Source organism: Procambarus clarkii, chromosome 13, assembly GCF_040958095.1.
Source record: "Procambarus clarkii isolate CNS0578487 chromosome 13, FALCON_Pclarkii_2.0, whole genome shotgun sequence".
NCBI classification, from domain to species: Eukaryota; Metazoa; Arthropoda; class Malacostraca; order Decapoda; family Cambaridae; genus Procambarus; species Procambarus clarkii.
Window position 1 is genome coordinate 27,177,519 of NC_091162.1, and position 26,614 is coordinate 27,204,132.

The following is a 26,614-nucleotide window of genomic DNA, read 5'->3' on the forward strand; positions in this document are numbered from 1 at the left end:
CCGGCCCCCAGACTGACTACACCCTGCCCCCAGACTGACCACACCCGGCCCCCAGACTGACTACACCCGGCCCCCAGACTGACCACACCCGGCCCCCAGACTGACCATACCCGGCCCCCAGACTGCCCACACACGGCCCCCAGACTGACCACACCCGGCCCCCAGACTGACTACACCCGGCCCCCAGACTGACTACACCCGGCCCCCAGACTGACTACACCCGGCCCCCAGACTGACCACACACGGCCCCCAGACTGACCACACCCGGCCCCCAGACTGACTACACCCGGCCCCAGACTGACTACACCCGGCCCCCAGACTGACTACACCCGGCCCCCAGACTGACTACACCCGGCCCCCAGACTGACTACACCCGGCCCCCAGACTGACTACACCCGGCCCCCAGACTGACCACACACGGCCCCCAGACTGACCACACCCGGCCCCCAGACTGACTACACCCGGCCCCAGACTGACTACACCCGGCCCCCAGACTGACTACACCCGGCCCCCAGACTGACTACACCCGGCCCCCAGACTGACCACACACGGCCCCCAGACTGACCACACCCGGCCCCCAGACTGACCACACCCGGCTCCCAGACTGACCACACACGGCCCCCAGACTGACCACACCCGGCCCCCAGACTGACCACACACGGCGTTACATTTACCTTCCCATTTATTCTCCTCGTTTTCTGTTAAGACACTCAGAAGACACTCAGAAGACACTCAGAAGACACTCAGAATTTTAGGATGTTGTTTTAAAGTTCGACTCGCTTGACACATGTTTTAAATATTAGGAATTTCTTTTTCAGGTTTATAAAAAATAGAGATTTTATACAAAATTTGAAACTATCCTGTTTTACTTTACAATTTATTGCGATATATCAGTTTTATTTTATTTGTTTTTAATAAAACTGTAATATTAATACAGCTATAGGTTAAGTAGTAATTGAAATTAAGAAGCAATAAAATGCTTATCTTCACAAACTAAGACGGTTAGGTTAGGTCGTGATTTTCTATACAGCTCTTCAGGCAAACTCAAATATTCATAGTATATTTAACAGTAAGATTTAATACTAACTGAAACTAAGTACAATTCCTAACTGTCATACAAAGTACATAATTACACTTACGGGGAAGTTACATTTACCTCCTCATTTTTGGAGGACGGCTTGACTCACCACACCCGGCCCCCAGTACACTAGGGGAGTACACTAGGGGAGTACACTAGGGGAGTATACTAGGGGAGTACACTAGGGGAGTATACTAGGGGAGTACAATAAGGGAGTATACTAGGGGAGTACACTAGGGGAGTATACTAGGGAAGTACACTAGGGGAGTATACTAGGGGAGTACACTAGGGGAGTATACTAGGGGAGTACACTAGGGGAGTATACTAGGGGAGTACACTAGGGGAGTATACTAGGGGACTACACTAGGGGAGTATACTAGGGGAGTACATTAGGGGAGTATACTAGGGGAGTACACTAGGGGAGTATACTAGGGGAGTACACTAGGGGAGTATACTAGGGGAGTACACTAGGGGAGTATACTAGGGGACTACACTAGGGGAGTATACTGGGGGAGTACACTAGGGGAGTACACTAGGGGAGTACACTAGGGGAGTATACTAGGGGAGTACACTAGGGTAGTATACTAGGGGAGTACACTAGGGAAGTATACTAGGGGAGTACACTAGGGGAGTATACTAGGGGAGTACACTAGGGGAGTATACTAGGGGAGTACACTAGGGGAGTATACTAGGGGAGTACACTAGGGGAGTATACTAGGGGACTACACTAGGGGAGTATACTAGGGGAGTACACTAGGGGGAGTATACTAGGGGACTACACTAGGGGAGTATACTAGGGGAGTACACTAGGGGAGTACACTAGGGGAGTACACTAGGGGAGTATACTAGGGGAGTACACTAGGGGAGTATACTAGGGGAGTACACTAGGGGAGTATACTAGGGGACTACACTAGGGGAGTATACTAGGGGAGTACACTAGGGGAGTATACTAGGGGAGTACACTAGGGGAGTATACTAGGGGACTACACTAGGGGAGTATACTAGGGGAGTACACTAGGGGAGTACACTAGGGGAGTACACTAGGGGAGTATACTAGGGGAGTACACTAGGGGAGTATACTAGGGGAGTACACTAGGGGAGTACACTAGGGGAGTACACTAGGGGAGTACACTAGGGGAGTACACTAGGGGAGTATACTAGGGGAGTACACTAGGGGAGTATACTAGGGGAGTACACTAGGGGAGTATACTAGGGGACTACACTAGGGGAGTATACTAGGGGAGTACACTAGGGGAGTATACTAGGGGAGTACACTAGGGGAGTATACTAGGGGACTACACTAGGGGAGTATACTAGGGGAGTACACTAGGGGAGTACACTAGGGGAGTACACTAGGGGAGTATACTAGGGGAGTACACTAGGGGAGTATACTAGGGAGTACACTAGGGGAGTCCCATAGGGGAGTACACTAGGGGAGTACACTAGGGGAGTCCCATAGGGGAGCACACTAGGGGAGTACCATAGGGGAGTACACTAGGGGGAGTACACTAGGGGAGCACACTAGGGGAGTACCATAGGGGAGTACACTAGGGGAGCACACAAGGGGAGCACACTAGGGGAGTACCATAGGGGAGTACACTAGGGGAGCACACTAGGGTAGTACCATAGGGGAGTATACTAGGGGGAGTACACTAGAGGAGTACACTAGGGGGAGTACACTAGGGTAGTACCATAGGGGAGTACACTAGGGGGAGTACACTAGGGGAGCACACTAGGGGAGCACACTAGGGGAGTACACTAGGGGAGTACACTAGGGGAGTACACTTGGGGAGTACATTAGGGTAGTACACTAGGGGAGTACACTAGAGGAGTACACTAGGGGAGTACACTAGGGGAGTACACTAGGGGAGTACACTAGGGGAGTACCATAGGGGAGTACACTAAAGGAGTACACTAGGGGAGTACACTAGTAGAGTACCTTAGGGTAGTACACTAGGGAGTACACTAGAGGAGTACACTAGGGGAGTACACTAGGGGAGTACACTAGGGGAGTACCATAGGGGAGTACACTAAAGGATTACACTAGGGGAGTACACTAGAGGAGTACACTAGGGGAGTACACTAGGGGAGCACTCTAGAGGAGTACACTAGGGGAGTACACTAGAGGAGTACACTAGGGGAGTACCATAGGGGAGTACCATAGGGGAGTACACTAAAGGAGTACACTAGGGGAGTACACTAGAGGAGTACCATAGGGTAGTACACTAAAGGAGTACACTAGGGAAGTACACTAGAGGAGTACACTAGGGGAGTACACTAGGGGAGCACTCTAGAGGAGTACACTAGGGGAGTACACTAGGGGAGTACACTAGGGGAGTACCATAGGGCAGTACCATAGGGGAGTACACTAAAGGAGTACACTAGGGGAGCACACTAGGGGAGTACCATAGGGTAGTACACTAGGGGAGTACACTAAAGGAGTACACTAGGGAAGTACACTAGAGGAGTACACTAGGGGAGTACCATAGGGTAGTACACTAGGGGAGTACACTAGGGGAGTACCATAGGGGAGTACACTAAAGGAGTACACTAGGGGAGTACACTAGGGGAGTACACTAAAGGAGTACACTAGGGGAGTACACTAGGGGAGTACACTAGGGGAGTACACTAAAGGAGTACACTAGGGGAGTACTCTAGAGGAGTACACTAGGGGGATCACACTAGGGGAGTACACTAGAGGAGCTCACTAGGGAGGTACACTAGGGGGAGTACACTAGGGGAGTACACCTGGGGGAGTACGCTAGGGGGAGTACACTAAAGGAGTACATTAGGGGGAGTACACTAGAGAAGCACACTAGGGAGGTACAATAGGGGAGTACACTAAGGGCGTACACTAGGGGATCACACTAAGGGCGTACACTAGGGGATCACACTAGGGGAGTACACAAGGGGAGTACAGTAGAGGAGTACACTAAGGGTACACTAGGGGAGTACACTAGGGGAGCACACTAGGGGAGTACACAGGGGAGTACACTAGAGGAGTACACTAAGGGAGCACACTAGGGGGGTACACTAGGGGAGTTCATTAGGGGAGTACACTACGGGAGTACACTAGGGGAGTACACTAGGGGAGCACACTAGGGGATCACACTAGGGGAGTACACTATGGGAGTATACTAAGGGAGCACTCTAGGGTAGTACAGTAGAGGAGTATACTAGGGGAGTATTTTTTTTTTAATTTTCTACCACAGATGTGGCCACACATTTACAATGCTAACCACCATATGTACATTTTCTTCTGTCCTCCATGGACAGGGTTAGAGATGTGTTAAACATATACTTTAGGGGTTTATTGAACACTCAACAACGAAAGTGATTCGGTGCTTTTAAAATGCTAAATTAACCTAGATACGTAAATACATAGATACACAGATTTGCGTATGCCCTACATAAAGTGTTTGATGTGTCTTTTACATAGTGTCATTAATGTGCAATTACAAATGTGAAAAGTAATTCTGACCACTTTCCTTTTATACTTTATACACATACATATCCATACACACACACACACACATATACGTACATATACATTTGTACATACAAATATACACACACATGCATTCACATACATTTGTCTCTTTTACGCTGACAGAGTGAGATAGCTGTTAGAGAAACTCGTGTGCAATTAAGCACTTAATCACTGAAGGTGATTAAGGTGCTTTTACAAGCTCAGGTTATATAGTTACATCATATACGTATATTGTATAATTGATACATTACATGGTCAATCTTGGGTACAAGTCCAATATATCCCCAAGTGTTCCAGTACTCTTATTGTAATTACAGAGTTCAGCATACCTTAGCCCAGGAGGGCGAAAGTCAGTCAGTATGGGACATTCTACAATATAATGTTCAAGAGAGTGCATGTTTTCTCTTTCACAAAGTTGACACATTGTGTACTCGACATTTGGGTTTTGAGAAAGCTGCCAGATACGTCTATATCCCAGGCGTATTCTGGCCACTATAACATCACATTGCCGGGTTCTTGTTCTATTAGTCCCATATGTGAATGTCTCCTAAAGATATCTATCATAATATTTAATGCTACAACTTTCAGGTCTTTGTGAATTTGTTAGGTAGGTGAGATCTTCATTAGATATTTGTTTAAGTATTTTCTTTGTCACTGCTAATGAAACACCCATATCAATTTCTACCACTGATTTTCTGCAGGCTGTCTTAGCAAGCATATCAACATTGTCATGCCTTGAGATGCCAACATGTGATGGTATCCATAGTAATTTAATTTCAAATCTGTTTTCTTTAGCAGCTAAAACATTCATTCGAATATCACTGACTATTTTCTGAGTGTCACTACTATGTGCGTTCAATGCCAGGAGTGCACTCTGCGAGTCACAGTATATAAGTCCACTGCCTTTGTCTTTTAAAAATTCAGTGGCAAGGTATATGCCTGCAAGTTCGGTTTGAGTTGTACTTGCCCAGTCATTGACGCGCTTCATTGCTGTATGTACGAGAGAAGATTGTTCAAATATGTTACATGCACATCCGGTACATCGTCCACCTTCTTCTACAGAGCTGTCGGTATAGCACTGATACACATCGTTACCCATACTCTGAGTACTCTCAGTGATGCTTTTCAGTGTTAACTGTTTTAATAATGTAGTGTGCACACTATCTTTCTTGGGTGCATTTACAAAATCAACTGATAGATCCCAGTTATCCCTTGGAGTAATTGGTTGATTAATCATTAATTGAGTAGGGACATATTTAATATTTTGATGGAGTTGGCTACCTTGTAGAACCAAAATATATAATCAGATTTCGTTCTTCTTCTATAGACCTCAGGTAAGTGCAGCATATTAGAAAGTTTAGCTTGAAACTTCATGTGTTGTCTAGATCTACTCAATGCCTTCACGCCGAAAACTGTGCTAACAGACAAAATTCTCTCACTTATGGTAGGTAATTTTAACTCTGCTCTCATATTAACTATTCTCGTAGACTTTGGAGCCCCAAGGATGAGACGCATAGCTTCAGTTTGCAAGGTTTCAAGAGATTTCAGCTCTTTGTCAGTATACAGTGTGAGATGTAGAGCATTGTAGCCAATCACAGAGTGTGTAAATGATACATAAAACATTTTAGCAAGTCTCACGTTAAGTCCATGATTGACACCAACAAGGACCCGCAAGGGCTTTAATCTCTCCCAAAGTCTCCTCTTGAGAGAAGAAAAGTACCCAGGGTGGAATGTGGTGGAATACCACATGGAATGAGGGCACGAGTTTTCTGTACAGAGATAAGGAGGCCACATTCCTCAGCTCTAGTAGCAAAAGCGTCGAGCAGAACTTGCATTCTAGGCTCGGAGGCAGCCTGTAAACATATATCATCAGCATAACAAATGACAGTGTCTTCATTATTAGTTGGAAGATCTTTAATAAGTTTATGCATCAGAACGTTGAACAACAAGGGGCTGAGGACCCCTCCTTGTGGAGTTCGCAGTTCAAAGTGTTTGCTCTCTGTGTTTTTAACACCATTAAACAAAACATATGCTGTTTGATTAGAAAAATAGCCCTTTATCCATTTCAGTAATTTTCCTTGTATTCCCAGCTCGGCAAGCTGTTCCAGTATGATTTCTCTGTTTGCTGTATCAAAAGCTGCTGCTAGGTCGATGAAGACTGTCTGAGGGGAAGCTTCAATATGTGCGAAATACTCAGCAAAACAGTGTTGTGTACTGAGCCCAGGCATAAATCCAAACAGTTGGGGTGACAGGTGCCCCTGTATACGATACATGAGTCGGTTAAGAACAATACGTTCAAGCACTTTACAAACACACGATGTTAGAGATATGGGTCTATAATTATCTGAGTGTGGTTTGGGGATAGGAACAATGACACTCTTTGTCCAAGCATCAGGAAATACTCCTTCACTTAAACTCATTCTGAATAACACTAATTGTGGATTACCTGGTACGTGTGAGACTAATCTCAGTAGACTGTAAGTAATACCGTCCTCTCCAGAAGCAGTCGATTTGCCCAACTTTAGTGCATGATATAATTCCCAATCAGCTACATCATTAAGGTCCGACACGTCGATAGCTGTACAGGCAAGATTGATGGTTCGTTGTCTGTTGGGGCGTGTGTCATCAAGTTTGTGCTGTATGTTAATTGGGAGTGAGCTGTAGCTCGATGTTAGTGCCCATTGATCAAGGAGAATGTTTGCTTGTTCTAGTGGGCTGTGGTGCAGCGGTTTGGTTAGGCTGTTACTAGATATTTTTCGTATCTTTTCCGAAACTTCAAGAAGTGTTGTTTGCTCATTTATACTTTGTAGGAACTCTTCCCAATGTTTATTACGTATAACGTTGCTCATGTCTCTCACCTCTCTATTTGCGACAAGAAATGCATGCAAGTCACCTTGTGCTTTGGTTCGTTTGTATGTATCTCCAAGTTGCTTTACTCGTTCATGTTCTTTAACAAATACGGGGTCAAGGACCCACTTGGGTGGTGGTAGGTGTTGCCCACTTCTGCTAGGCTTACGACCTGTTCCCCAACACACCCATGTGGGGAGCACACTAGGGGAGTACACTAGGGGAGTACACTAGGGGAGTACACTAGGAGAACACACTAGGGGAGTACACTAGGGGAGAACACTAGGGGAGCACACAAGGGGAGTACACTAGAGGAGTACACTAGGGGGAGCACACTAGGGGAGTACACTAGGGGAGTACAATAGGGAGTACACTAAGAGAGTACATTAGAGGAGTACTCTAGGGGAGTACACTAAGGGAGCACGCAAGGGGAGAACACTCGCGGAGTACATTAGGGGAGTACACTAGTAGAGTCCACTAGGGGAGTACAATAGGGGATTACACTAGAGGAGTAAACAAAGGGGAGCAAAAAAGGTGAGTACACTAGGGGAGTAAACTAGGGGAGTACAATAGGGGAGTACACTAGGGGAGCACACGAGGGGAATACGCTAAGGGAGTTCACTAGGAGAGTACACTAGGGGGAGTACACAAGGGGGAGTACACAATGGGAGCACACTAGGGAGTACACAATAGGGAGTACACTAGGGGAGTATACTAGGGGAGCACACTAGGGGGAGTACACTAGGGAAGTACACTAGGGGAGTACACTAGGGGAGCACACTAGGGGGAGTACACTAGTGGAGTACACTAGGGGAGTACACTAGGGGAGCACACAAGGGGAAGTACACAAGGGGGAGCACACTAGGGGAGTACACTAGATGAGTACACAATGGGAGCACACTAGGGGAGTACACAATAGGGAGTACACTAGGGGAGTACACTAGGGGAGCACACTAGGGGGAGTACACTAGGGAAGTACACTAGGGGAGTACACTAGGGGAGCACACTAGGGGGAGTACACTAGTGGAGTACACTAGGGGAGTACACTAGGGGAGCACACTAGGGGGAGTACACTATGGGAGCACACTAGGGGAGTACACTAGGGGAGCACACTAGGGGGAGTACACTAGTGGAGTACATTAGGGGAGTACACTAGGGGAGCACACTAGGGAGAGCAGGATAGGGGAGTAAACTAGGGGAGTACACTATGGGAGCCCACTAGGGGAGCACACTAGGGGAGCACACTAGGGGAGTGCACTAGGGGAGTACACTAGGGGAGCAAACAAGGGGAGTACACTAGGAGAGTGTACTAAGGGAGCACACTAGGGGAGCACAATAGGGGAGTACACTAGGGGAGTACAGCAGAAGGAGTACACTAGGGGGAACACACTAGGGGAGTTCACTAGGGGAGCACACTAGGAAAGTACACTAGGGGAGTACAGCAGGGGGAGTACACTAGTGGAGTACATTAGGGGAGTACACTAGGGGAGCACACTAGGGAGAGCAGGATAGGGGAGTAAACTAGGGGAGTACACTATGGGAGCCCACTAGGGGAGCACACTAGGGGAGCACACTAGGGGAGCACACTAGGGGAGTACACTAGGGGAGCAAACTAGGGGAGTACACTAGGAGAGTGCACTAGGGGAGTACACTAGGGGAGTACACTAGGGGAGCACACTAGGGGAGCAAAATAGGGGAGTAAACTAGGGGAGTACAGCAGGGGGAGTACACTAGGGGGAGCACACTAGGGGAGTTCACTAGGGGAGCACACTAGGGAAGTACACTAGGGGAGTACAGCAGGGGGAGTACACTAGGGGAGCACACTAGGGGAGTACACTAGGGGAGTACACTAGGGGAGCACACTAGAGGAGTACACTAGGGGAGTACAGCAGGGGAGTACACTAGGGGAGCACACTAGAGGAGCACACTAGGGGAGCACACTAGGGGAGTACACTAGGGGGAGCACACTAGGGGAGTACACTAGGGGAGTACAGCAGGGGAGTACACTAGGGGAGTACACTAGGGGAGTACACTAGGGGAGCACACTAGGGGAGAACACTAGGGGAGCACACTAGGGGAGCACACTAGGGGAGCACACTAGGGGAGTACACTAGGGGAGCACACTAGGGAAGTACACTAGGGGAGTACACTAGGGGAGCACACTAGGGAGTACACTAGGGGAGCACACTAGGGGAGCACACTAGGGGAGTACACTAGGGGAGCACACTAGGGGAGTACACTAGGGGAGTACACTAGGGGAGCACACTAGGGGAGAACACTAGGGGAGCACACTAGGGGAGTACACTAGGGGAGCACACTAGGGGAGTACACTAGGGGAGCACACTAGGGGAACACACTAGGGGGAGTACACTAGAGGAGTACACTAGGGGGAGCACACTAGGGGAGTACACTAGGGGAGTACAATAGGGGAGCACACTAAGGGGAGTACCCTAGGGGAGAACAATAGGGGAGCACACTAAGGGGAGTACACTAGTGGAGTACACTAGGGGAGCACACTAGGGGAGTACACTAGGGGAGTACAATAAGGGAGCACACTAAGGGGAGTACACTAGAGGAGTACACTAGGGGGAGTACATTAGGGGAGTACACTAAGGGGTGCAGGATAGGGGAGTACACTAGGGGAGCACACTAGGGGAGCACACTAGGGGAGTACACTAGTCGAGTACAATAGGGAGTACACTAGGGGAGCACATTAGTGGAGTACACTAGGGGAGTATAGCAGGGGGAGCACACTAGGGGAGCACACTAGGAGAGTACACTAGGGGAGCACACTAGGGGAGTACACTAGGGGAATACACTAGGGGAGCACATTAGGGGAGTACACTAGGGGAGTATAGCAGGGGGAGCACACTAGGGGAGCACACTAGGGGAGTACACTAGGGGAGCACACTAGGGGAGTACTTAGGGGAGTACACTAGGGGAGCACATTAGGGGAGTACACTAGGGGAGTACACTAGGGGAGCACATTAGGGGAGTACACTAGGGGAGTATAGTAGGGGGAGCACACTAGGGGAGCACACTAGGGGAGTACACTAGGGGAGCACACTAGGGGAGTACACTAAGGGAGTACACTAGGGGAGCACATTAGGTGAGTACACTAGGGGAGTATAGCAGGGGGAGCACACTAGGGGAGCACACTAGGGGAGTACACTAGGGGAGTACACTAGGGGAGTACACTAGGGGAGCACACTAGGGGAGTACACTAGGGGAGCACACTAGGGGAGTACACTAGGGGAGCACACTAGGGGAGTACACTAGGGGAGTACACTAGGGGAGTACACTAGGGGAGCACACTAGGGGAGCACACTAGGGGAGCACACTAGGGGAGTACACTAGGGGAGTACACTAGGGGAGTACACTAGGGGAGCACACTAGGGGAGTACACTAGGGGAGTACACTAGGGGGCGCAGGGAAACACGGGCGGCCTGGTACCCAGTCTCACTTATTCACAACACAATACAGTTCACTGGAAAGACATGTTATGGCTCAGTTGGTGACGCAGACGGTGACGCACACGATGACGCACACGATGACGCAGACGGTGACGCAGACGGTGACGCAGACGGTGACGCAGACGTTGACGCAAACTGTTATGGAGACGGTGACGCAGACGGTAACGCAAACTTTTATGGTGACGGTGACGCAGACGGTGACGCAAACTGTTATGGAGACGGTGACGCAGAAGGTGACGCAAACTGTTATAGAGACGGTGACTCAGACGGTGACGCAAACTGTTATGGAGACGGTGACGCAGACGGTGACGCAGACGTTGACGCAAACTGTTATGGAGACGGTGACGCAGACGGTAACGCAAACTGTTATGGAGACGGTGACGCAGACGGTGACGCAAACTGTTATGGAGACGGTGACGCAGACGGTGACGCAAACTGTTATAGAAACGGTGACGCAGACGGTGACGCAAACTGTTATGGAGACGGTGACGCAGACGGTGACGCAAACTGTTATGGAGACAGTGACGCAGACGGTGACGCAGACGGTGACGCAAACTGTTATAGAGACGGTGACGCAGACGGTGACGCAAACTGTTATGGAGACGGTGACGCAGAAGGTGACGCAAACTGTTATGGAGACGGTGACGCAGACGGTGACGCAAACTGTTATGGAGACGGTGACGCAGAAGGTGACGCAAACTGTTATGGAGACGGTGACGCAGACGGTGACGCAAACTGTTATGGAGACGGTGGCGCAGACGGTGACGCAAACTGTTATGGAGACGGTGACGCAGACGGTGACGCAAACTGTTATGGAAACGGTGACGCAGACGGTGACGCAAACTGTTATGGAGACGGTGACGCAGACGGTGACGCAGATGGAAACATAGATTAACACAGAGTGTGATGCAGTTGGTGACGCAACAATAAACGCAAACCATGATGCAGACCATGACTCAGTAGTGGTGAGGGTGTGGTAGTGGTGAGGGTGTGGTGGTGGTGAGGGTGTGGTGGTGAGGGTGTGGTGGTGGTGAGGGTGTGGTGGTGGTGAGGGTGTGGTGGTGGTGAGGGTGTGGTGGTGGTGAGGGTGTGGTGGTGGTGAGGGTGTGGTGGTGAGGGTGTGGTGGTGAGGGTGTGGTGGTGGTGAGGGTGTGGTGGTGGTGAGGGTGTGGTGGTGAGGGTGTGGTGGTGGTGAGGGTGTGGTGGTGGTGAGGGTGTGGTGGTGGTGAGGGTGTGGTGGTGAGGGTGTGGTGGTGGTGTGGTGGTGGTGAGGGTGTGGTGGTGGTGAGGGTGTGGTGGTGGTGAGGGTGTGGTGGTGAGGGTGTGGTGGTGGTGAGGGTGTGGTGGTGGTGAGGGTGTGGTGGGTGAGGGTGTGGTGGGTGAGGGTGTGGTGGGTGAGGGTGTGGTGGTGGTGAGGGCGTTGTGGTGGAGGGCGAGGTGGGTGAGGGTGTGGTGGGTGAGGGTGTGGTGGGTGAGGGTGTGGTGGGTGAGGGTGTGGTGGTGAGGGTGTGGTGGGTGAGGGTGTGGTGGTGGTGAGGGTGTGGTGGGTGAGGGTGTGGTGGTGGTGAGGGTGTGGTGGTGGTGAGGGTGTGGTGGGTGAGGGTGTGGCGGTGGTGAGGGTGTGGTGGTGGTGAGGGTGTGGTGGTGGTGAGGGTGTGGTGGTGGTGAGGGTGTGGTGGTGGTGAGGGTGTGGTGGTGGTGAGGGTGTGGTGGTGGTGAGGGTGTGTTTACTAGTTGTGTTTTGCGGGGGTTGAGCTTTGCTCTTTGGGCCCGCCACTCAACTGTCAATCAACTGTTTACTACTTTTTTTTTCCCACACCACACACACACACACCAAAGGAAGCAGCCCGTGACAGCTGACTAACTCCCAGGTTACTGGGAGTTAGTCAGCTGTCTTATTTACTGCTTATTTTATTTCTTATTTACTGTCAGTATTTACTGCTAGGTAACAGGGGCACTTAGGGTGAAAGAAACTTTGCCCATTTGTTTCTGCCTCGTGCGGGAATCGAACCCGCGCCACAGAATTACGAATCCTGCGCGCTATCCACCAGGCTACGAGGCTACGAGGGTGTGGTGGTGGTGAGGGCGTTGTGGTGGAGGGCGTGGTGGGTGAGGGCGTGGTGGTGGAGGGCGAGGTGGGTGAGGGCGTGGTGGTAGTGAGGGTGTGGTGGTGGTGAGGGTGTGGTGGGTGATGGCGTGGTGGGTGAGGGCGTGGTGGGTGAGGGCGTGGTGGTGAGGGTGTGGTGGGTGAGGGTGTGATGGGTGAGGGTGTGGTGGTGGTGAGGATGTGGTGGTGGTGAGGGTGTGGTGGTGGTGAGGGTGTGGTGGTGCGTGAGGGTGTGATGGTGGTGAGGGTGTGGTGGTGGTGAGGGTGTGGTGGTGGTGAGGGTGTGGTGGTGGTGAGGGTGTGGTGGTGAGAGTGTGGTGGTGGTGAGGGTGTGGTGGGTGATGGCGTGGTGGGTGAGGGCGTGGTGGTGAGGGTGTGGTGGGTGAGAGTGTGGTGGGTGAGGGTGTGGTGGTGGTGAGGGTGTGGTGGGTGAGGGTGTGGTGGTGAGGGTGTGGTGGTGGTGAGGGTGTGGTGGGTGAGGGTGTGGTGGGTGAGGGTGTGGTGGGTGAGGGTGTGGTGGTGGTGAGGGTGTGGTGGTGGAGAGAGTGTGGTGGGTAAGGATGTGGTGGGTGAGGGTGTGGTGGGTGAGGGTGTGGTGGGTGAGGGTGTGGTGGGTGAGGGTGTGGTGGTGGTGAGGGTGTGGTGGTGGTGAGGGTGTAGTGGTGGTGAGGGTGTGGTGGTGGTGAGGGTGTGGTGGTGGGTGAGGGTGTGGTGGTGGTGAGGGTGTGGTGGTGGTGAGGGTGTGGTGGTGGTGAGGGTGTAATGGTGGTGAGGGAGTGGTGGTGGTTAGGGTGTGGTGGTGGGTGAGGGTGTGGTGGTGAGAGTGTGGTGATGGTGAGGGTGTGGTGGGTGAGGGTGTGGTGGTGGTGAGGGTGTGGTGGTGGTGAGGGTGTGGTGGTGGTGAGAGTGTGGTGGTGGTGAGGGTGTGGTGGGTGAGGGTGTGGTGGTGGTGAGGGTGTGGTGGTGGTGAGAGTGTTGTAGTGGTGAGGGTGTGGTGGGTGAGGGTGTGGTGGTGGTGAGGGTGGTTGGTGAGGGTGTGGTGGTGGTGAGGGTGTGGTGATGGTGAGGGTGTGGTGGTGGTGAGGGTGTGGTGGTGGTGAGGGTGTGGTGGTGGTGAGGGTGTGGTGGTGAGAGTGTGGTGGTGGTGAGGGTGTGGTGGTGGTGAGGGTGTGATGGGTGAGGGTGTGGTGGTGGTGAGGATGTGGTGGTGAGAGTGTGGTGGTGGTGAGGGTGTGGTGGGTGAGGGTGTGGTGGTGGTGAGGGTGTGGTGGGTGAGAGTGTGGTGGTGGTGAGGGTGTGGTGGTGGTGAGGGTGTGGGGGTGAGAGTGTGGTGGTGGTGAGGGTGTGGTGGGTGAGGGTGTGGTGGTGGTGAGGGTGTGGTGGTGGTGAGGGTGTGGTGGTGGTGAGGGTGTGATGGTGGTGAGGGTGTGGTGGTGGTGAGGGTGTGGTGGTGAGAGTGTGGTGGTGGTGAGGGTGTGGTGGGTGAGGGTATGGTGGTGGTGAGGGTGTAGTGGTGAGAGTGTGGTGGTGGTGAGGGTGTGGTGGGTGAGGGTGTGGTGGTGGTGAGGGTGTGGTGGTGGTGAGGGTGTGGTGGTGGTGAGGGTGTGATGGTGGTGAGGGTGTGGTGGTGGTGAGGGTGTGGTGGTGGTGAGGGTGTGGTGGGTGAGGGTATGGTGGTGGTGAGGGTGTGGTGGGTGAGAGTGTGGTGGTGGTGAGGGTGTGGTGGGTGAGGGTGGGGTGGTGGTGGTGAGGGTGTGGTGGTGGTGAGGGTATGGTGGTGAGAGTGTGGTGGTGGTGAGGGTGTGGTGGGTGAGGGTGTGGTGGTGATGAGGGTGTGGTGGTGAGGGTGTGGTGGTGGTGAGGGTGTGATGGTGGTGAGGGTGTGGTGGTGGTGAGGGTGTGGTGGTGGGTGAGGGTGTGGTGGTGGTGAGGGTGTGGTGGTGGTGAGGGTGTGGTGGTGAGAGTGTGGTGGTGGTGAGGGTGTGGTGGGTGAGGGTGTGGTGGTGGTGAGGGTGTGGTGGGTGAGGGCGTGGTGGGTGAGGGTGTGGTGGTAAGGGTGTGGTGGGTGAGGGCGTGGTGGGTGAGGGTGTGGTGGGTGAGGGTGTGGTGGGTGAGGGCGTGGTGGGTGAGGGCGTGGTGGGTGAGGGTGTGGTGGGTAAGGGTGTGGTGGGTGAGGGAGTGGTGGGTGAGGGCGTGGTGGGTGAGGGTGTGGTGGTGAGGGTGTGGTGGGTGAGGGTGTGGTGGTGAGGGTGTGGTGGGTTAGGGTGTGGTGGTGAGGGTGTGGTGGGTGAAGGTGTGGTGGGTGAGGGTGTAGTGGGTGAGGGTGTGGTGGTGAGGGCGTGGTGGGTGAGGGTTTGGTGGGTGAGGGTGTGGTGGGAGAGGGTGAGGTGGTGGTGAAGGTGTGGTGGTGAGAGCGTGGTGGGTGAGGGTGTGGTGGGTGAGGGTTTGTTGGGTGAGAGTGAGGTGGTGGTGAGGGTGTGGTGGGTGAGGGTGTGGTGGTGGTGAGGGTGTGGTGATGGTGAGGGTGTGGTGGTGGTGAGGGTGTGGTGGTGGTGAGGGTGTGGTGGTGGTGAGGGTGTGGTGGTGGTGAGGGTGTGGTGGGTGAGGGTGTGGTGGTGGTGAGGGTGTGGTGGTGGTGAGGGTGTGGTGGTGAGAGTGTGGTTGTGGTGAGGGTGTGGTGGGTGAGGGTGTGGTGGTGGTGAGGGTGTGATGGTGGTGAGGGTGTGGTGGTGGTGAGGGTGTGGTGGGTGAGGGTGTGGTGGTGGTGAGGGTATGGTGGTGGTGAGGGTGTGGTGGTGAGAGTGTGGTGGTGGTGAGGGTGTGGTGGGTGAGGGTGTGGTGGGTGAGGGTGTGGTGGTGGTGAGGGTGTGGTGGTGGTGAGGGTGTGGTGGTGAGAGTGTGGTGGTGGTGAGGGTGTGGTGGGTGAGGGTGTGGTGGTGGTGAGGGTATGGTGGTGGTGAGGGTGTGGTGGTGGTGAGGGTGTGATGGTGGTGAGGGTGTGGTGGTGGTGAGGGTGTGGTGGTGGGCGAGGGTGTGGTGGGTGAGGGTGTGGTGGTGGTGAGGGTGTGGTGGTGGGTGAGGGTGTGGTGGTGGTGAGGGTGTGGTGGTGGTGAGGGTGTGGTGGTGGTGAGGGTGTGGTGGGTAAGGGTGTGGTGGTGGTGAGGGTGTGGTGGTGGTGAGGGTGTGGTGGTGGTGAGGGTGTGATGGTGGTGAGGGTGTCGTGGTGGTGAGGGAGTGGTGGTGAGAGTGTGGTGGTGGTGAGGGTGTGGTGGGTGAGGGTGTGGTGGTGGTGAGGGTATGGTGGTGAGAGTGTGGTGGTGGTGAGGGTGTGGTGGGTGAGGGTGTGGTGGTGATGAGGGTGTGGTGGTGGTGAGGGTGTGGTGGTGGTGAGGGTGTGGTGGTGGTGAGGGTGTGGTGGTGAGAGTGTGGTGGTGGTGAGGGTGTGGTGGGTGAGGGTGTGGTGGTGGTGAGGGTGTGGTGGGTGAGGGCGTGGTGGGTGAGGGTGTGGTGGTAAGGGTGTGGTGGGTGAGGGCGTGGTGGGTGAGGGTGTGGTGGGTGAGGGTGTGGTGGGTGAGGGCGTGGTGGGTGAGGGCGTGGTGGGTGAGGGTGTGGTGGGTAAGGGTGTGGTGGGTGAGGGAGTGGTGGGTGAGGGCGTGGTGGGTGAGGGTGTGGTGGTGAGGGTGTGGTGGGTGAGGGTGTGGTGGTGAGGGTGTGGTGGGTTAGGGTGTGGTGGTGAGGGTGTGGTGGGTGAAGGTGTGGTGGGTGAGGGTGTAGTGGGTGAGGGTGTGGTGGTGAGGGCGTGGTGGGTGAGGGTTTGGTGGGTGAGGGTGTGGTGGGAGAGGGTGAGGTGGTGGTGAGGGTGTGGTGGTGAGAGCGTGGTGGGTGAGGGTGTGGTGGGTGAGGGTTTGTTGGGTGAGAGTGAGGTGGTGGTGAGGGTGTGGTGGGTGAGGGTGTGGTGGTGGTGAGGGTGTGGTGATGGTGAGGGTGTGGTGGTGGTGAGGGTGTGGTGGTGAGGGTGTGGTGGTGGTGAGGGTGTGGTGGTGGTGAGGGTGTGATGGGTGAGGGTGTGGTGGTGGTGAGGGTGTGGTGGTGGTGAGGGTGTGGTGGTGAGAGTGTGGTTGTGGTGAGGGTGTGGTGGGTGAGGGTGTGGTGGTGGTGAGGGTGTGATGGTGGTGAGGGTGTGGTGGTGGTGAGGGTGTGGTGGGTGAGGGTGTGGTGGTGGTGAGGGTATGGTGGTGGTGAGGGTGTGGTGGTGAGAGTGTGGTGGTGGTGAGGGTGTGGTGGGTGAGGGTGTGGTGGGTGAGGGTGTGGTGGTGGTGAGGGTGTGGTGGTGGTGAGGGTGTGGTGGTGAGAGTGTGGTGGTGGTGAGGGTGTGGTGGGTGAGGGTGTGGTGGTGGTGAGGGTATGGTGGTGGTGAGGGTGTGGTGGTGGTGAGGGTGTGATGGTGGTGAGGGTGTGGTGGTGGTGAGGGTGTGGTGGTGGGCGAGGGTGTGGTGGGTGAGGGTGTGGTGGTGGTGAGGGTGTGGTGGTGGGTGAGGGTGTGGTGGTGGTGAGGGTGTGGTGGTGGTGAGGGTGTGGTGGTGGTGAGGGTGTGGTGGGTAAGGGTGTGGTGGTGGTGAGGGTGTGGTGGTGGTGAGGGTGTGGTGGTGGTGAGGGTGTGATGGTGGTGAGGGTGTCGTGGTGGTGAGGGAGTGGTGGTGAGAGTGTGGTGGTGGTGAGGGTGTGGTGGGTGAGGGTGTGGTGGTGGTGAGGGTATGGTGGTGAGAGTGTGGTGGTGGTGAGGGTGTGGTGGGTGAGGGTGTGGTGGTGATGAGGGTGTGGTGGTGGTGAGGGTGTGGTGGTGGTGAGGGTGTGGTGGTGGTGAGGGTGTGATGGTGGTGAGGGTCGGGTGGTGGTGAGGGTGTGGTGGTGGGTGAGGGTGTGGTGGTGGTGAGGGTGTGGTGGTGGTGAGGGTGTGGTGGTGAGAGTGTGGTGGTGGTGAGGGTGTGGTGGGTGAGGGTGTGGTGGTGGTGAGGGTGTGGTGGTGGTGAGGGTGTGGTGGTGGTGAGGGTGTGATGGTGGTGAGGGTGTGGTGGTGGTGAGGGTGTGGTGGTGGGTGAGGGTGTGGTGGTGGTGAGGGTGTGGTGGTGGTGAGGGTGTGGTGGGTGAGGGCGTGGTGGGTGACGGTGTGGTGGTGAGGGTGTGGTGGGTGAGGGCGTGGTGGGTGAGGGTGTGGTGGGTGAGGGTGTGGTGGGTGAGGGCGTGGTGGGTGAGGGCGTGGTGGGTGAGGGTGTGGTGGGTGAGGGTGTAGTGGGTAAGGGTGTGGTGGGTGAGGGAGTGGTGGGTGAGGGCGTGGTGGGTGAGGGTGTGGTGGTGAGATTGTGGTGGGTGAGGGTGTGGTGGTGAGGGTGTGGTGGGTGAGGGTGTGGTGGTGAGGGTGTGGTGGGTGAAGGTGTGGTGGGTGAGGGTGTAGTGGGTGAGGGTGTGGTGGTGAGGGCGTGGTGGGTGAGGGTTTGGTGGGTGAGCGTGTGGTGGGTGAGGGTGAGGTGGTGGTGAGGGTGTGGTGGTGAGAGCGTGGTGGGTGAGGGTGTGGTGGGTGAGGGTTTGTTGGGTGAGAGTGAGGTGGTGGTGAGGGTGTGGTGGGTGAGGGTGTGGTGGGTGAGGGTGTGGTGGTGGTGAGATCGTGGTGGGTGAGGGCGTGGTGGGTGAGGGTGTGGTGGGTGAGGGTGTGATGGGTGAGGGCGTGGTGGGTGAGGACGTGGTGGTGAGGGTGTGGTGGGTGAGGGTGTGGTGGGTGAGGGCGTGGTGGGTGAGGGCGTGGTGGGTGAGGGTGTGGTGGGTGAGGGCGTGGTGGGTGAGTGCGTGGTGGGTGTGGGTGTGGTGGGTGAGGGCGTAGTGGGTGAGGGTGTGGTTGGTGAGGGCGTGGTGGGTGAGGGCGTGGTGGGTGAGGGTGTGGTGGGTGAGGGCGTGGTGGGTGAGGGCGTGGTGGGTGAGGGTGTGATGGGTGAGGGCGTGGTGGATGAGGGTGTGGTTGGTGAGGGCGTGGTGGGTGAGGGTGTGGTTGGTGAGGGCGTGGTGGGTGAGGGCGTGGTGGGTGAGGGTGTGGTGGTGGTGAAGGCGTGGTGGGTGAGGGCGTGGTGGGTGAGGGTGTGGTGGGTGAGGGTGTGGTGGGTGAGGGTGTGGTGGGTGAGGGCGTGGTGGGTGAGGGCGTGGTGGGTGAGGGTGTGGTTGGTGAGGGCGTGGTGGGTGAGGGTGTGGTTGGTGAGGGCGTGGTGGGTGAGGGCGTGGTGGGTGAGGGTGTGGTGGTGGTGAAGGCGTGGTGGGTGAGGGCGTGGTGGGTGAGGGCGTGGTGGGTGAGCGCGTGGTGGGTGAGGGCGTGGTGGGTGAGGGCGTGGTGGGTGAGGGTGTGGTGGTGGTGAAGGCGTGGTGGGTGAGGGCGTGGTGGGTGAGGGTGTGGTGGGTGAGGGTGTGGTGGGTGAGGGTGTGGTGGGTGAGGGCGTGGTGGGTGAGGGCGTGGTGGGTGAGGGTGTGGTTGGTGAGGGCGTGGTGGGTGAGGGTGTGGTTGGTGAGGGCGTGGTGGGTGAGGGCGTGGTGGGTGAGGGTGTGGTGGTGGTGAAGGCGTGGTGGGTGAGGGCGTGGTGGGTGAGGGCGTGGTGGGTGAGCGCGTGGTGGGTGAGGGCGTGGTGGGTGAGGGCGTGGTGGGTGAGGGCGTGGTGGGTGAGGGTGTGGTGGGTGAGGGCGTGGTGGATGAGGGTGTGGTTGGTGAGGGCGTGGTGGGTGAGGGTGTGGTTGGTGAGGGCGTGGTGGGTGAGGGTGTGGTTGGTGAGGGCGTGGTGGGTGAGGGCGTGGTGGGTGAGGGTGTGGTGGTGGTGAAGGCGTGGTGGGTGAGGGCGTGGTGGGTGAGCGCGTGGTGGGTGAGGGCGTGGTGGGTGAGGGCGTGGTGGGTGAGGGCGTGGTGGGTGAGGGCGTGGTGGTGGTGCAGGAGTGTGAGGCCAAAGGGTCATGAATATATAATGAGTAAAGATGCCTCGCTCGACACCACTGTTGATAACGGGAGTGTCTCCCTCACTGTCTCCCTCCCTCCCTCACTCCCTCCCTTAATATCTCCCTCCCTTCCCTACGCTCTCCCTCACTCACTCTCCTCAGTCTCCCTCACCCTCAGTCTCCCTCTCCCTCCCTCTCACTCACATATCCATCCTTGTACTCCCTAGAGCCCCGCGGTACTCAGGCTCTATGCTGTTGCTAACCCTCCCTCTTGTGTCTTATTTCCCTCTACTCTACCAATCTGGAGCTCTTTTACTCTACCTGACACTCCCTGCATGGAGCTCTTTTACTCTACCTGACACCCCCTGCATGGAGCTCTTTCACTCTACCTGACACTCCCTGCATGGAGCTCTTTTACTCTACCTGACACCCCCTTCATGGAGCTCTTTTACTCTACCTGACACCCCCTGCATGGAGCTCTTTCACTCTACCTGACACTCCCTGCATGGAGCTCTTTTACGCTACCTGACACTCCCTGCATGGAGCTCTTTTACGCTACCTGACACCCCCATGCATGGAGCTCTTTTACGCTACCTGACACCCCTCTGAATGGAGCTCTTTTATTCTACCTGACACCCCCTGCATGGAGCTCTATTGTCCTATGAATCATTTACACACTCTGTGATTGGCTACAATGCTCTACATCTCTCACTGTATACTGACAAAGAGCTGAAATCTCTTGAAACCTTGCAAAATGAAGCTATGCGTCTCATCCTTGGGGCTCCAAACTCCACGAGAATAGTTAATATGAGAGCAGAGTTAAAATTACCTGCCATAAGTGAGAGAATTTTGTCTATTAGCACAGTTTTCGGCGTGAAGGCATTGAGTAGATCTAGACAACACATGAAGTTTCAAGCTAAACTTTCTAATATGCTACACTCACCTGAGGTCTATAGAAGAAGAACGAAATCTGATTATGTATATTGGCTCTACAAGGTAGCCAACTCCATCAAAATATTAAATATGTACCCAACTCAATTAACGATTAATCAACCAATTACTCCATGGGATAACTGGGATCTATCAGTTGATTTTGTAAATGCGCCCAAGAAAGATAGTGTGCATTCTACATTATTAAAACAGTTAACACTGAAAAGCATCACTGAGAGTACTCAGAGTATGGGTAACGATGTGTATCAGTGCTATACCGACAGCTCTGTAGAAGAAGGTGGACGATGTACCGGATGTGCATGTAACATATTTGAACAATCTTCTCTCGTACATACAGCAATGAAGCGCGTCAATGACTGGGCAAGTACAACTCAAACTGAACTTGCAGGCATATACCTTGCCACTGAATTTTTAAAAGACAAAGGCAGTGGACTTATATACTGTGACTCGCAGAGTGCACTCCTGGCATTGAACGCACATAGTAGTGACACCCAGAAAATAGTCAGTGATATTCGAATGAATGTTTTAGCTGCTAAAGAAAACAGGTTTGAAATTAAATTCCTATGGATACCATCACATGTTGGCACCTCAAGGCATGACACTGTTGATATGCTTGCAAAGACAGCCTGCAGAAAATCAGTGGTAGAAATTGATATGGGTGTTTCATTAGCAGTGACAAAGAGAATACTTAAACAAACATCTAATGAAGATCTCACCTACCTAACAAATTCACAAAGACCTGAAAGTTGTAGCATTAAATATTATGATAGATATCGTGAGGAGACATTCACATATGGGCCTAATAGAACAAGAACCCGACAATGTGATGTTATAGTGGCCAGAATACGCCTGGGATATAGACGTATCTGGCAGCTTTCTCAAAACCCAAATGTCCAGTACACAATGTGTCAACTTTGTGAAAGAGAAAACATGCACTCTCTTGAATATTATATTGTAGAATGTCCCATATTGACTGACTTTCGCCCTCCTGGGCTAAGGTATGCTGAACTCTGTAACTACTTTATGAGTACTGGAACACTTGAAGATATATTGGACTTGTACCCAAGATCATGTAATGCATCAGTTATACAATGTACGTATGTGATGTAACTATAACCTGAGCTTGTAAGCTCTTCCAGACTCTCTACTTAACAATAAAGAGTATGGTAGCATATTAATACTGTACTCTGCTGCTGTAACCTGTACCATCTACAATAATTTGAGGAGCGAATCCACCAGTAGAGGGCAGGGAGGGGCTGGCGCCCCCCCCCAGACGACCGTTACACTCAACCGAATTCCTTCACCCAAACTATCCCCTCCTCAAGAACATGTTCCCTGCCCCGTGACGCCCTCGCTGGTTAGGTCATTATCACCTGCACCAGCCAGAGGCGTACGGCCCGCCCACGGATATCTCTGCAAGAAAAAAGTATATCTAAACTAGCACGTGGAACCCACAGTGTTCCGTGGAACCCTTAGTGTTCCGTGGAACCCACCGTGTTCCGTGGAACCCTTAGTGTTCCGTGGAACCCTTAGTGTTCCGTGGAACCCACCGTGTTCCGTGGAACCCTTAGTGTTCCGTGGAACCCTTAGTGTTCCGTGGAACCCACCGTGTTCCGTGGAACCCTTAGTGTTCCGTGGAACCCACCGTGTTCCGTGGAACCCTTAGTGTTCCGTGGAACCCACCGTGTTCCGTGGAACCCTTAGTGTTCCGTGGAACCCACCGTGTTCCGTGGAACCCTTAGTGTTCCGTGGAACCCACCGTGTTCCGTGGAACCCACAGTGTTCCGTGGAACCCACAGTGTTCCGTGGAACCCACCGTGTTCCGTGGAACCCACAGTGTTCCGTGGAACCCACAGTGTTCCGTGAAACTCTCAGTGTTTCGTGGAACCCTCAGTGTTCCGTGGAACCCACAGTGTTCCGTGGAACCCTTAGTGTTCCGTGGAACCCACAGTGTTCCGTGGAACCCACAGTGTTCCGTGAAACTCTCAGTGTTCCGTGGAACCCACAGTGTTCCGTGGAACCCTTAGTGTTCCGTGGAACCCTTAGTGTTCCGTGGAACCCACAGTGTTCCGTGAAACTCTCAGTGTTCCGTGGAAGCCACAGTGTTCCGTGGAACCCTTAGTGTTTCGTGGAACCCACCGTGTTCCGTGGAACCCTCAGTGTTCCGTGGAACCCTTAGTGTTCCGTGGAACCCACCGTGTTCCGTGGAACCCACAGTGTTCCGTGGAACCCACAGTGTTCCGTGAAACTCTCAGTGTTTCGTGGAACCCTCAGTGTTCCGTGGAACCCACAGTGTTCCGTGGAACCCTTAGTGTTCCGTGGAACCCACAGTGTTCCGTGGAACCCACAGTGTTCCGTGAAACTCTCAGTGTTCCGTGGAACCCACAGTGTTCCGTGGAACCCTTAGTGTTCCGTGGAACCCACCGTGTTCCGTGGAACCCACAGTGTTCCGTGAAACTCTCAGTGTTCCGTGGAACCCACAGTGTTCCGTGGAACCCTTAGTGTTCCGTGGAACCCACCGTGTTCCGTGGAACCCTCAGTGTTCCGTGGAACCCTTAGTGTTCCGTGGAACCCACCGTGTTCCGTGAAACTCTCAGTGTTCCGTGGAACCCTCAGTGTTCCGTGGAACCCACAGTGTTCCGTGAAACTCTCAGTGTTTCGTGGAACCCTCAGTGTTCCGTGGAACACTCAGTGTTCCGTGGAACCCACAGTGTTCCGTGGAACCCTCAGTGTTCCGTAGAACCCTCAGTGTTCTGTGGAACCCTCAGTGTTCCGTGGAACCCTCAGTGTTCCGTGGAACGCTCAGTGTTCCGTGAAACTCTCAGTGTTCCGTGGAACCCTCAGTGTTCCGTGGAACCCTCAGTGTTCCGTGGAACCCACAGTGTTCCGTGGAACCCTTAGTGTTCCGTGGAACCCACCGTGTTCCGTGGAACCCACAGTGTTCCGTGAAACTCTCAGTGTTCCGTGGAACCCTCAGTGTTCCGTGGAACCCACAGTGTTCCGTGAAACTCTCAGTGTTTCGTGGAACCCTCAGTGTTCCGTGGAACCCACAGTGTTCCGTGGAACCCACAGTGTTCCGTGGAACCCTTAGTGTTCCGTGGAACCCACCGTGTTCCGTGGAACCCACAGTGTTCCGTGAAACTCTCAGTGTTCCGTGGAACCCTCAGTGTTCCGTGGAACCCACAGTGTTCCGTGAAACTCTCAGTGTTTCGTGGAACCCTCAGTGTTCCGTGGAACACTCAGTGTTCCGTGGAACCCACAGTGTTCCGTGGAACCCTCAGTGTTCCGTAGAACCCTCAGTGTTCTGTGGAACCCTCAGTGTTCCGTGGAACCCTCAGTGTTCCGTGGAACGCTCAGTGTTCCGTGAAACTCTCAGTGTTCCGTGGAACCCTCAGTGTTCCGTGGAACCCTCAGTGTTCCGTGGAACCCACAGTGTTCCGTGGAACCCTTAGTGTTCCGTGGAACCCACCGTGTTCCGTGGAACCCACAGTGTTCCGTGAAACTCTCAGTGTTCCGTGGAACCCTCAGTGTTCCGTGGAACCCACAGTGTTCCGTGAAACTCTCAGTGTTTCGTGGAACCCTCAGTGTTCCGTGGAACCCACAGTGTTCCGTGGAACCCACAGTGTTCCGTGGAACCCTTAGTGTTCCGTGGAACCCACCGTGTTCCGTGGAACCCACAGTGTTCCGTGAAACTCTCAGTGTTCCGTGGAACCCTCAGTGTTCCGTGGAACCCACAGTGTTCCGTGAAACTCTCAGTGTTTCGTGGAACCCTCAGTGTTCCGTGGAACACTCAGTGTTCCGTGGAACCCACAGTGTTCCGTGGAACCCTCAGTGTTCCGTAGAACCCTCAGTGTTCTGTGGAACCCTCAGTGTTCCGTGGAACCCTCAGTGTTCCGTGGAACGCTCAGTGTTCCGTGAAACTCTCAGTGTTCCGTGGAACCCTCAGTGTTCCGTGGAACCCACAGTGTTCCGTGAAACTCTCAGTGTTCCGTGGAACCCACAGTGTTCCGTGGAACCCTTAGTGTTCCGTGGAACCCACCGTGTTCCGTGGAACCCACAGTGTTCCGTGAAACTCTCAGTGTTCCGTGGAACCCACAGTGTTCCGTGGAACCCTTAGTGTTCCGTGGAACCCACCGTGTTCCGTGGAACCCACAGTGTTCCGTGAAACTCTCAGTGTTCCGTGGAACCCTCAGTGTTCCGTGGAACCCACAGTGTTCCGTGAAACTCTCAGTGTTTCGTGGAACCCTCAGTGTTCCGTGGAACACTCAGTGTTCCGTGGAACCCACAGTGTTCCGTGGAACCCTCAGTGTTCCGTAGAACCCTCAGTGTTCTGTGGAACCCTCAGTGTTCCGTGGAACCCTCAGTGTTCCGTTTAACGCTCAGTGTTCCGTGGAACCCTCAGTGTTCCGTGGAACGCTCAGTGTTCCGTGAAACTCTCAGTATTCCGTGGAACCCTCAGTGTTCCGTGAAACTCTCAGTGTTCCGTGGAACCCTCAGTGTTCCGTGGAACCCTCAGTGTTCCGTGGAGCCCACAGTGTTCCGTCGAACCCTCAGTGTTCCGTGGAACGCTCAGTGTTCCGTGGAACCCTCAGTGTTCCGTGGAACCCTCAGTGTTCTGTGGAACCCTCAGTGTTCTGTGGAACCCTCAGTGTTCCGTGGAACGCTCAGTGTTCCGTGGAACCCTCAGTGTTCCGTGGAACGCTCAGTGTTCCGTGGAACCCTCAGTGTTCCGTGGAACCCTCAGTGTTCCGTGGAACCCTCAGTGTTCCGTGGAACCCACAGTGTTCCGTGGAACCCTGATTGGGAGTTGCCAGTCTTGGTCAACTGTTGTGTTTACTAAACTGTTCCCGGTAAAGGGCGACCTGCCGGGGCCCGTGTGAGGTGACGTGACCGGTGTGTGTGTGTGTTGGTCCACCAGACCTGAGCCAGTGTGAAGCCTCACAGGCGCCATTATTAATTCGTCACCTGAGGCACACACATCACGGTAACGGTGAACCTATTTTGACTGAGCCATTAGTATTATTATTGCTGTGAAATTATTGATCCGTTAAGATGAATATTGATCCATGTGTGTCGGACCGTTGCTCGAGGTGTGGTGATCAATTATTATGATGATTACTGATGTCTTTGAATAATGTGATGAGTTGTGGTTACTATTGGCGCCTGAGAAGCGGTGCCGTGGCTTCTGTTGTATTTGTTGTTGTGGTAGAGGCACGGGAGTAAAGCTTTACACCACAGTGTAAGCTGGAGGGACTCAGGGCCCAGGGAAAGTGTAAGCTGACCCGTTAACAACTCACTCACGTGTGTCTGACCTTAAAACTATCTAGAGATCCCGTGTCTATTATTCTCTGTAACGCATATATTTCTTTTTCAATGTAGTAAGTGTAATTTTCTGCTTAGTTACGCTTCCAAGGTGAGAAAATTACTATTGTTTCCTTCAAATTTTGTTTCGACCTTCATGACGGCTCCTCTAAGCTCTCTCACTCAAAGTTCTTGGCAAAGTTTCAGGGAAATAATGACCATTTTCTATACTTTGGAGTCATAAGGAATCAGAAAATGACACTATGGTTGCATTAGGGCAACGTTGTGTCTTGTTACCCAAGTTATCCTGAATCTAAACTTAACCTTTAATAACTTAACACATTAATTAATAAGTGTGTTGAGACAACATGTAAGTTTTCTGACTTAAATATTAACTTACATGA

General features: G+C 53.8%; 1 protein-coding gene across 1 annotated transcript in view; it reads right to left on the bottom strand.

Moving 5' to 3' along the window:
* LOC123757101 (cyclic nucleotide-gated channel alpha-3) overlaps nt 1-26,614 on the bottom strand; it is a 402,346-nt gene that overhangs the window by 255,218 nt on the left and 120,514 nt on the right. The gene's annotated exons all lie outside the window — the stretch shown is intronic.